The following is an 11,766-nucleotide window of genomic DNA, read 5'->3' as shown; positions in this document are numbered from 1 at the left end:
GACAATAGCCAATGTACTGTAGTCTTAAGAAAGCCTGTTTCAATATAGGACCCTATTAAAATGTTATGTTATTACTAGTCGGTCAGGGGAGTAATAAATAATACATACATTTACATAAATCCCAGGATCTAATTTCATTAGAAAAGTTTAGTTAAATTAAAAGTGCTGCTTCTTAAAGTTTATACCTTTACCTTATAATGTCTATGTACTGTATCTTCTCCCTATTATCATACTGTATGCTGCACAGATGAGAGACAAATAAACGATGAAAAAACAATAAACGTGTAGGCAAATCCTTTACCTTCGATTTTCAAATTCAAATAAAGTGGCATACATTACATTTTTTGCACGACAGGTGGAGTACAGTGAAGAGCTAAAGCCCTAATTGTATTTATCGCGGTGAATAATTGGTCAGCGAGTCGCCAGAGTAACACACAAGAGCACGACACGTCGTCTTCCAGAAGCCAGTTTCCGTGCCGGGTCTTCGAGGCGTCTTGCCTTCTTCTGTGTAGTTTCCTCTCATCTTTCGAGACGTTTGGTGCTCTGCAGCATCACTCTCAGGTACAGGCAGTAGCGATCGGAATGTGTCTCACCACCGTCCACACTCACTAGACGTCTCCCTACTGTGTAAATACAGCACGTCTCTTAGAAAGCTTAGCCAAGAGGCGACCCGGACACTTTTTCAGGATTAGCCGCATTCCTGCTGCTCACATGCTCTGTGGTTGACCAAGCTGTTAGAGGTAAGACCATCTCTGTTTCCTGCGCTTGTTTTGTTACGTTATTTTCTCTTCGCTTGTGGTTCATTCTTTTGCTGCGCGGACTGTACAAGCGCTGACCGACGTCTGGTGTTTCATCAGCTCGTTCATATTTTTGGCTGTTCGGGATCGAATACTTCGCCTCGGATCGTGAAATGTGTAGCGTGCCTTTGTATTCACAGTACATTCGCATGGTGCAATACTGGATGAAGGGTTCATACATCACGGCGCACGTCGTGAGCGACAACCGAAACTGGTCTGAGGAAAAACAAAGAAACGTGATATGCGATTCCGTGAACGGCAAAACGGACCGACGAAGATCGTGGTGGTTTTAGTGCAAACGAAACATACACAAGTACACGAGTGGTGTTTCGGTCTACCGTAATATAATTCCGGACACCAGCGTGCGATGTGGCTTCTGGAAAATGAATGCAGCCCCCGGACTGACACCTTCGCTTGTGTTGACGTTTCAGTCGGCATCAGTTGCTGATGCCTTTGCAAAGTCTTGATAATTGACAAAGGGAGACGCTGCAATGAAACAACTGTAACATCCAAAGGCAATTATACACAAAGCACTTTTGCTGTCATAGGAATCTAGCAATGATTGCCCGTTTTAAACTGAATAGCCACCCAGTGTGCACTGTGTAAGGTACACAGGAAGGCTCTAAGCGATTAGTAAATGAATCCGAGGATTTGTTTTTTTCGCTTTAAGGGCTGCATTATTCCGTATGTAACACAAGTTACATTCCCTATGAGAAGTGAAAGACGTGATGTTCAGGGTCGGAACCCTTCCTACTACCGAGTGCTTAGTGGGGACCCTGGGTGATGGATGGGTTTTCAATTTCCACGTCTGCTCGCCAGATATTGAATCAAGCCGGAGCGGAAAGGCATTTCGTATGTACAGTACAGTAGCGCGCTTGGAGCAGGTGTACTGTATGTGCACACAGTATCATTATAAGGCGCTCCCTTCATATGCTCGAATGACTGAGCAGAATGTGCAGATCTCAAGAATTAAAGCCCGTATTTGTTTAGCAATCAAAGATGCACGTGCCGGCTTCACGCTCAGCCCCTGCGCGGAACTGCCACTCGCGGTTTGTGCGCCACGCGTCAGCCTCGCCAGCTTTATATAATTTGGCCTTTTCCCCCGTTTTATAAGCCACGTAAGAGATCGTGCCTACAGCGAACAGGGAATTAATACCACCGTGCAATTTTTCCTTGCCTAAAATATTGTCTTCTATTATATTTAGTTGATTTAATATAAAAAACTACCCCGAATTATACTATTTCGAATTGTTGCTGTCCATGACATACGTTTCTACAAAACAATGGATTAATGCACAATAAGAAAAAGAACTATTCATTTGTTGATGCTTTCGATGAGGTATAAAACTATATTTTATTAAGTTTGTTTTAAACATTGTTTTTTTTTATGCTGCTGGCTTACTAAACGTTGCCTCTATGGATGAGATACGTTTGGCACTTAACGCTCAAGCAAAAAAAAAAACTCCTTTCATATATTTAAAACGTATAATCTTAAAATAGCTTGCACTTAAGTACAGGACTAATGTGTTGTTAAAAAAAAACGCTGTCAGATTTTGTTGCAAATGCCCTTTTATTTTTTTGCTAAAATGTGCTTTGTTTCCTCTTCAAACTAAAAATAGTTACCAGTAACACAGCCCTCTGAACGACGCTGTCACCTGTGCATTAAAAAGCCCTGGGCATTAGGACACGTGAGTCGCATTATCTGTTCCAAAAGTCATAAGCCGTCTTTACCCAATCAAGGGTTGCGATCTGTCTGACTGTCAAGTGAGGGAGGATTTGATATCTGGAATGCAATAATCTTTGCTTAATGGGGAATGAAAAGAAATCCAATTAAAGGACAACATCGGTTCAGGGATAGGGCGGCAGGTTGTAGAATGAGGATCAAAAGGAATGACTAGAGAAAAAAGGAAAATAGAAAATACGGTCTCTCGACTTTAAGAGAACTAGCTTTCATCAACTTCCTCTTGCGTTGTAGCCACGGGTATTTACTGTGAGATAGCGCAACCATTATGATGCCAGAGTCGGTTTACTTCCCCCTACTCTTGAAGGAGCAGAATATTAAATGGGTGCTCCTTTTCAACTCGGGGGTTTGCAAAGGCTTGAGCGCAAGCTCTTGTCTTGAAAATGTTCACCTTTGACGGTGATCGGGGAATTCATTTTTGGGCCAAGCTGCGGTTAATTGAATCTGCAGAAGGCGAATTGTTCCCACTGTAGGGAAGAGCTGCAAATTTCACTTTGAGATCCTGTTTCATTTTAACACCCATGTTTTCTTCCGTAACGGCGGACCTCTGCAAAACTTTGAGGCTGTTGTCCCAAATACACATCCAATTCCATCAGTGCCAAAAAAGACAATATTGAAAAGGAACACTGACTTACCGTAAGTACTGCTTTAAGAATTTCTGTGGAATACAGTTCAGCTCACAGTCTTTCCTTAGCAATTTCCCCCCAAAGCCTGAAGTCCGGTGGATTTGGATTGCTTTGAATAATCATGGGTGGAGCATGCAGCTTGTGTGTTCTCTTTATGTTCCCTTGGGTTTCCTCTGATTCCTCTAGTTTCTTCCCACAGGCCAAAGATGTTGGCTCTGGTGTGTGTGTGTGTGTGTGGGTGTCTACAGGTACTGTACGTGTCTGTGTGTTCCCTGTGATGGACTGGTGTCCCATCCAGGGTGTACCCTGCCTTGTGCCTTTCATGACAGACTCTGGCTCCTCCGCGATCCTGAATCGGAAAAAGTGGTCAGAGAATAGATGATGGAATAATCATGAGTTGTTACTATACACAGACCAGTCCGGACATGCCAGTTTGAACTGCACACCTCAGATGTCTTGGTCAATCCTTAATAGTAACTAAAACGATTGCTAGTGTCTGCAGAGAAATGTTTAGGAGAAAATGTCACAGTAGCTAACGAACCTTGTTGCAGGCGTCTTGAAGAAGCGACTCTTTTCTTTATGATTAAGTATTTATTATAAGATGGTATGGATCGAAACAGGGGTTCCATTGACCTCTTGCAAGGTATGAAGAAGTATTCAGTGAATTGTAAAATACGTATCGCAATACTGCAGGTCAAAATATTTTTTAACTGAGTTTATGGAGTACTGTGGAGTAATTTACAACTCTTAAGCTGTACTCGAATCTCTTCATCACATTGTCAGCTATATTTCATGAAGTGTGAATGCCTTCAATGCTCCAAATCAAAATGGGTATCAAAATACAATATATCAAAACATATGTATAACACACATCTGGCTTCCTGATAATGGACGGATTGTAGTAATAATATACTTTAAGCACACAAGAGTGTATTTCATGTCTGAAAGGTCTAAAAAACATTTTGTTAAAGACTGGCAATGTTTTTTTTCTTTCCCAAGTTAAAACACAACGTGACTGAACTTATTTAAAAAAGACAAATAGTGAAGGTAACCAGTTTGTCTTGTTAAACTTCTGCTGATAAACAAAGTGTTTTATTCTCAAACCCTTAGGGCACCTTAAGAAAAGAAACACCTTTAAATATTTAGGAGCTGGACCATTGGTTCAATTTTTGTTTTGGTGCAGCAGTACGAAAAAAAGTTTCAAATAAGAAAAGGCTAACATTTCACCCAGTACAAGATCCTTCTCTACCTTGAACTAAAAGTAAGAAGGCTATCGCACACACATTCTGCTGTCTCAAAAGCATTTTGAGGCAATTGAATCCTGGTTCTGTGAAAACAGAGTCTACTTCTGCTTTCATCCGTGTGGCGTTCCAAGTTGTCAAGTATGCTAATAGGGTGGAAGAGATACTCTCCTACGTACAGTAGTTGCCTCTTCTATCTCATTTTTCTTTCTTTCCTATATTTGTCAGTAAAACTGGAGGTCAGGGACACTTTGAGTCTTGGTTTAATTTCTTAGTACAGCTGCGGATTTATTTTCAAGATGTGTTTTTACACTCAGGGGAAGTCATTTATGTGTTTTGTGCCTTTGTACTTCGAACCGGGTTAAAGCAGTGAATTCGCTCACGTCATGCTGCTGTATCCCAGATGGAGTGACTTAGGGTACCATTAATAACTGAAAGAAAAGGACCTCAAGAGACTGTCTATTCAAGAGCTCCAAATGAAAGATTACATTACACGACTGCAGATTTGTGCAAAGGGATTTCACCACTTTATACAAAATGTCTCGCTGCAATTTAACGGTGAGATTTAACCGACCCTATTAAAAAGAAAAACATATCTAATAATTCAAGCCCCTGTTTTAATTTGTTTAGAGGTTGTGAAGTAAGAAATATACACCTTGTCCTGCGTAATTCGGAAAACTAGAATGGATAGGGAAAAAAATGTCCGCAGAGTCACATTTCCTTTCTCTGCCCAGAGAGTGTTAATGATGTCAGCATGCTTTTGTTACAGATTTGATTTATGTTGACAAGAGAGTGACAGAACTGAAGAGTGTGTTTAATCAAATTCATTAGTGCTGTGGAAATCCAGTGTTTCAAGTGGAGTTCAAACAGTGTCACTGTTTTTTTTTTTTGCAGGTGAAAGCAGGTCTTGAATATAGTATCTGTAAAATATACACTGCTTGCTTGGCAGTCTAAGGGGTGAAATTTTTTAATTTTAGACTGTAATCATTACTGAAGTACTGAAGCTGAAGTATTATCTAATAGTATTATTTTATGTTTTAATCCAGATATGTTTTACAACGCAATTACACTTGCAAACAGCTTAAGTATTAATTAATGTACAGTATATGTCGGTTTCCATGCATAGGAAATGGAATGTTACAGTGTGAAGGAAATAGAGAATCCTGCTTCGTTCCCAAGGAACTGGGCTGAGATGGCTGGGGAAGGATACTGTGTTTGTGATTATCAGGATTCATAAAGCAAAGGCTTTGCAGCACAAAGGTGGCACCAATTATTTTTTTCTTCATTTCTTTACTTTTCTTTAATGCCTCTGGCTCATTTACTGCACAAACCAACATAATAAACCGCTGCAATGTATGTTCCATTCTTTGAAATATTTACACAGAATAATGCATTTTCATGGGTATAATACGACAATGCCATTTCAGTGTGAATATCACATACAGTACAGCACATGCTACTGTATGTATCAGCTTCATTGTGCTTTTATTTTGGGTTTTGTATGTGGTTTCCAGTGTGTCCAGGTTTGTCGTTCATTAGGTTTATGATTAATCTTTCAGCGTTTGTGAGAAAAGTAAAATCTGCATCTAAGAAGCATTTGGACTGAAATAGATTAAGAAAGGAGGCAGACATCATAAAGGAACATAACAATTTTCAGGTGGAGGTTCATATTTGAGTCTGAATTTTTGTCACAGAACCTGCGCCCATATGGCCATTCCACTGTCTGTGGGTGAGTGATAAAATCTCCCGTTCCACAGTTCGCCCATTGACCTAATAAGGATTTTTAGTCTTGTACACCGAGTGACCCTTTGATTACAATCTGATTAACTTGTTAGCGTGTTCTGTTTGCAGCGTTCAGTGTGTTTTCCAAATGGCAAAAGGAACTCACACAGCAGATTTTTCAGAAAAAGGCTCACTGCAAATTCATCACAGAATGGCTGTAGCAAATAGTGTTCTGTTGAAAATTAATGAAGAAAGTAAGAAAAGTTCAATAGTACCTTTATTCTTCACTTTTTTGGATAATAAGTTATGGATCACTAGCCTGAAGCAGTTGGAGAGAGCTTTTTATTATAAGTGACTTCCTTTTATCTTCCCTGCAATATACTGCTAATCAGATCTCATTTGCTCACATGTGTGGCTTCTCAGCAGTGCTATTGAATGTATGTATAGGATAAATGATTCAGCGATTGTTCCTCTCCTTGACCTAACAGTCTATATATAATTTACTGGGTTTTTATAGCAAGAAAGAAAATATGTTCTGTCTGTTTCTGTTTCAAATACCTGTTTACGAGTATTTACTTTTTAGTTTGGAAAAATGCTAAAAAACAGAAATGGTGGCTTTCTCAAAATAAAACCAATTTAGCATGTGTAACAATGGAGTTTGTCTCTCTAATCACTGAAACCTGTTGTTGTTATTTTGCCTTTACATGAAACACACAAAATGAAATAAAACAAATTTATATTTATCGACATAATTCATATAAAGGGAAATAGAGCTGGGCTAATTTAAGCAAGAGGTATTCTGAAGACAACCCTGTTTAGTTTTATATTGATTGTAAATGTCTTATATAGATTATAGATTGTCATTTATCAGTGGTAGTTTATTAGAGATACCCTGGAGAACGTGAAGCAACATAAGTTGAAAATATCGGTCAGTCGGCCATTCTTTTGACATGTTTTAATTGAAGGGGGATAAAAACACAGACTGCCGTGTTAGCATGGCTGCCTGGCAGTAGGGTCAATTCCAAACCTGGGGTGCTGTCTGTCTGGAGTTTCTACATTCTTGCTGTGTTGTCTTGGGTTTCTTCTGGGTGCTCTGGTTTCCTCCCACAGTCCAAAGACATACTGGTAGGTTAGTACTGTAGGCTTCTGGGAAAATCGGCCCTGGTGGGAGTGTGTGTTTCTGTGTCTGTGAGTGCCCTGTGATGGACTGGCATCCTGTCCAGAGTTTATCCCTCCTTGGTCCGAGGACAGAAAGTGGCTAGAAGTACTGGGAAAGGGGTTAGAAAATGGATGGGCGGATAAAAGCACATATTTCAAAAAGAAAACAAGTAACATGCAATCTTGTGGTTAAATGGTCTGGTCATATTTGAAAGCAGTGAAGAAGAGAGATGTTAACGTTTCAAAATGCCATTACACCAGTCAATTTCAAGACCAGGCCTTTTGACACTGGTTTATCAGCAGAAATCAACGCTTGACATATCTGTAGCTGGGTCATTCTTCATAATGTACTACATTATCCACAGATTATCCCTTTCAAAAAGAGAAGGACCATTATCTATAAATAAACACTAGGCCACTTTCTTGTGCTTCATCTAACGTCCATTGACAGCTCCCCTTTTTTCTTGCTGCTCAGGATATTAATGGGATAGCTCAGAGAGATGCAGGAATTAATAAGTCCAAAGTAAATGTTTACTCAGGGCTAATTTTTCATATTAATTGACTGTCCTGATACAATTGTTTCAGAGGTCAACCACTGCAACATCTGTTTCTGAACAGTATGCGTTGGCATATTGAAGAAAGAAAGAAAGAAATGTCTGTAGTTACACATAGCCTGTCTCTGGATTTCACTTATCCTTCTCAATATGAGTTTCGTAGAAGACTAGATCGATATAAAAAAATTAGACGTTGGTTCTATGCTGAAAAGTAGAAGGAAGAAAATGCAAACTTGGGGTTGTTGAGCCTAAATCAGGTGAAATTCGAAAGAAAAATCACAATCTTTCAGCTGCTGGGCCTTCTTTCTTCAGCTTTTCAGTGGGGGATTAACCTCTGCTTCTTCTATTGAAACTCACATACTGAATCAATAAAAAACAAGAGCAGACTCTCAGTTTAATTTAAAATCTGATCACAATTCACATCGTCTTTTCTTATTTTTTCTCTGTGTCTGTATGTGTCATTTAAGCCGGTGTCACACTACACGACTCTTCCTAGGATTTTTAGTCGTAGCCTTCATTTACATAGTCGTAAGAAAATCACAGCGAATTATAAAGAGTCGCAGCGCGTTACCGTCAGTTGTGTAGTGTGACACCCCCAGCGACTCAGTCATAGCGCTCTTAACAGCCCCTACGACTCATCGCAACTCGTCACGACAAAATCCAGCCAGTCGCAAGTCGTTGGGGTGGGCTCTTGTGTCTGCGACAGTCAACAGCCAATGAGCGCTCAGCTTGAAGTACAATGCGGCCGGAAGGAATGAAGAAAAGCGAGTGTTTTGGACTGTGCAAATGGAGGAGAGGCTCGTCGAACTTAGGGGCCAGCACAGACGTCTGTTCGGTGTTTCGTGTTTGTTGTTTACTGTCGTGCGGCGCTCCTCCTCTTATTCCGGTGTGCTCCACGTTGATTGGCTGCCAGAATGAGGCGACCTCGCGGTACTTTCACGGCGCAATACGAGATTTGGAACCGTGATGAAAAGCCGTGAGTGAATCTTGTAATTAGTCACCCTCTGCGATTTCCTAGTAGTATAATTTTACACCCTCTGGGACAGAAAAGGCGGCGAGATTCAGCAACTGTAGTCTTTAAATTTGACACGCTCTCCGACCAGAAGTCGTGTCGAGTCCTGTAGTGTGACAAAGGCTTTATCTGCAGGCATGGAATAGCCATTATACAGTATATTGGATACTGGCCTGAAGTCGAAGCTATAATGAGACACTTTGGTGCGGTGTTATTAGGGAAGCCAGTGTTAAAGTTTGCATCCATTGTGCCAATTTCATAGTTTTCCTCTAAAGCGAGCCTAAAAATAACTTTAAATAATATTTAATATTAGCAACCTTGCTATCATCTACTGAAGTAGATGTGCATGACAGGTAGTTTTTTTAATGAGTTTTAAATATACTGTTTAAAATTCAACAAAGCCTATCAAAGACAGCACCCATTGTAGGCAATTGACCTACCCCTATTCAGCACAACATAGATATTCCTGAATTTTACAACTATGTAGTAGTTATTTATACCTTGTTTCATTAATTGTTCATTTCCCGGTTATTGTGGGCCAAAGTCTGGTATTTATGATTTTATAGACAAAATTCCCCTTAGCAGCTTTTGTCTGTTAAACAGAGAGTTTACAGTATGAAAAATTGTGCAAGCAATGTGAAAAAGCAAAGCAAACTGGGATTTAACTATATTTGTGGAAGGGAGACTAGAACCTAAAAGAGAGTGTAGTACTTAACACTGGAGTTTTCACCAATGTGTTGCAGGGTGTTCCATTCAACCCTTTCTATGTACCACTTAATCTAAAGTGCACCTTTTTTAAAACAAAATTATTTAATTTTTAAGAAATTGATTAGAAAAAATGAATTAGAAATTTAGTATACAGTACACGTTCAAACCATCAGACCCATGGGAGTAGAGATTGCCTTGCCCTGTCTCTACCCATCTCAAGTCAACAATTCGAATGTTACAGTTTGTGAGCAATGAGTCCTACTTGTTAATTCTGTAGGTGGATGATGAATCACAGAATAATGCCGAGAATATCGGTTTAGGCCTACTGAAGACGTAAAGTAGAGAACTAATTACATAGTATACAGATTTACTGCTTCAGGGAATGGGTATTTTTAGATGTTAGGCATGTGAGTTAAAGATAAAAAAAAGTTATAAGGACAATAAAAAAGGAAAATGTTGCATTACTTGTATGGAAGTGTAAAACAGACAGTTAACATTTGCAGTGTTATGTGCTGGAAGCATAGTATGTTTTCAGAAAGAATTTGTCACTAGATGTCTTTTAAGAGTTAAGAAAAAAAGTGGAACTCTCACCTGACACGTCTACAAACCACCAAAACAGCAAGAAAGAAACATTACCGCTGTCCAAAAGTAGATCAGTTTTTTTGTTAATTATTAGCAAAATTGGGAAGCAAGCGTGTTGTAGGGCTTGTAAAATGATCTCGGTTTCAGTGCAGGTTTGCTGGAATAGTGGATCAGGTGCAGAAGAACAGATCAGCACTGAGTTCTCCCTCTCCAGATTCATGAGCAGTGCAGTCAGCTCAACCTCGGGCCGTACAGCAGCAGCAATGTGAGTCCCTGCACAGTTCCCGCTGACCCTGCTGGGGCTCTTCTGCCAGCACCAGTAGGGAATCTCCTCTGAGCTTTTCGAGAGCTGCCATCTTCCCAAGCAAGAGCACCGGCGTTAGTCTCAGCTATTTATTAAATCCACTGAGAGTTTTGCAATGTGGAACAGGTCGACAGATTTCTAAGATAATTGGGTTTAGAGTGAGACCATTTAATGCATCACACACCATATGAAAGTAGCCTGCTATTTTAAGTTAAAATTATAAATAGCCAAATTAGACATATTGCATGAAGGTGTTAGATAATATTTAGATAAGGTACAAGAAGATGCTGAGTTAACACCATAAGGAGGTGTTATACAGTATGTGCTTTTCTTTTCTAGTCAGATAGAAGACAGTTGTTTCTAAGATGTACTATAATATGCACCTGGGCCTTATTTTTTTTGTGTTAGGGCTCATTTCCTAGGAGACCAAATACTGGAGAAAGTAAAACTGAGTGACCTTGCAAAAGAAAGCTGATGCTGGTTCAATCATTTTCTTTTAATAATTGATGTTGAAAATAACACAAACACATCTGTTTAAGAGAGAAGGACAGTCCACTTCTTATTTGCATATACATGTTTTTCTTTTTTACCATTTTAATAGAGATGGTATAATGTATTATATTTATGTTTTATTTTTTGGATAATTTCCTTGTGACACTCAGTTTTATAACAGATCATCTGTGTTCTCGCTGTGACCACTGTCACCATGTCCTCAAGAACAGCAAAATGAAACTTGTTTTCCCAGCTGGCTGCTGAAAGATAGAAAAATATACAGTAAGCATCTGTTTCTAATGCGATACAATGCATGCACGCAGTGAGCTGATAAGTAATGTGACTTTCTACAGATTAGAGTTTTTGGAATGTCTACCCTAGTTGTTTGCTTGCATTGAAATATGATCATAGTGGACCAGTTATGAGCTTCTAACATACACATCCATATAAAGAGGTACAGTTTTGGACTGTGGGCTTCTTATTGATCCACACTGATCAGACTGTGACATCTGCCAGCACGGCTTGTGGACTAGAACGCTGTGGTCTGTGGTCCTACAGTCTCATGCCTTTTAGTGTCCACCCATTTTTGTGCACTATTCTTTTATATGGATGGTCATTGCACAAGTACAAAGACTGCATACCTTGTGTCTGCACAAATCCAAGGGCAGTGTTATACAGTAAGTTAATACTATGGGACAAGGTGTTTGTATTTTTGGCACTATTTGTGACCTACTGTAACTCCCATCGGCTGCAGTGTAATGCACGTCAGCTGCATGCCCACGCACCTTGTCTCTGCATTCAAACCAATTAAAAAGCAAAGAGTCGAACG

The 11,766-nt window shown here is 39.7% G+C and overlaps 1 protein-coding gene across 3 annotated transcripts in view; it reads left to right on the top strand.

The window, feature by feature from the left end:
• The first annotated feature begins 390 nt into the window (after nucleotides 1-390).
• Nucleotides 391-11,766, top strand: part of dlgap1a (discs, large (Drosophila) homolog-associated protein 1a) — a 239,014-nt gene continuing 227,638 nt past the window's right edge. For 2 of the 3 annotated variants that reach the window (XM_015353463.2, XM_015353459.2), the window contains exon 1: nucleotides 391-740. The gene's annotated coding sequence lies outside the window, so the exon portion shown is untranslated. The remainder of the gene's footprint in view (nucleotides 741-11,766) is intronic. The other variant, XM_015353462.2, reaches the window with a different exon arrangement.

This window comes from Lepisosteus oculatus, chromosome 6 (genome assembly GCF_040954835.1).
Source record: "Lepisosteus oculatus isolate fLepOcu1 chromosome 6, fLepOcu1.hap2, whole genome shotgun sequence".
In the NCBI taxonomy this organism is placed as follows: domain Eukaryota; kingdom Metazoa; phylum Chordata; class Actinopteri; order Semionotiformes; family Lepisosteidae; genus Lepisosteus; species Lepisosteus oculatus.
The sequence above is the reverse complement of the archived record's forward strand: the minus strand, read 5'-3'. Positions and strand labels throughout refer to the sequence as shown.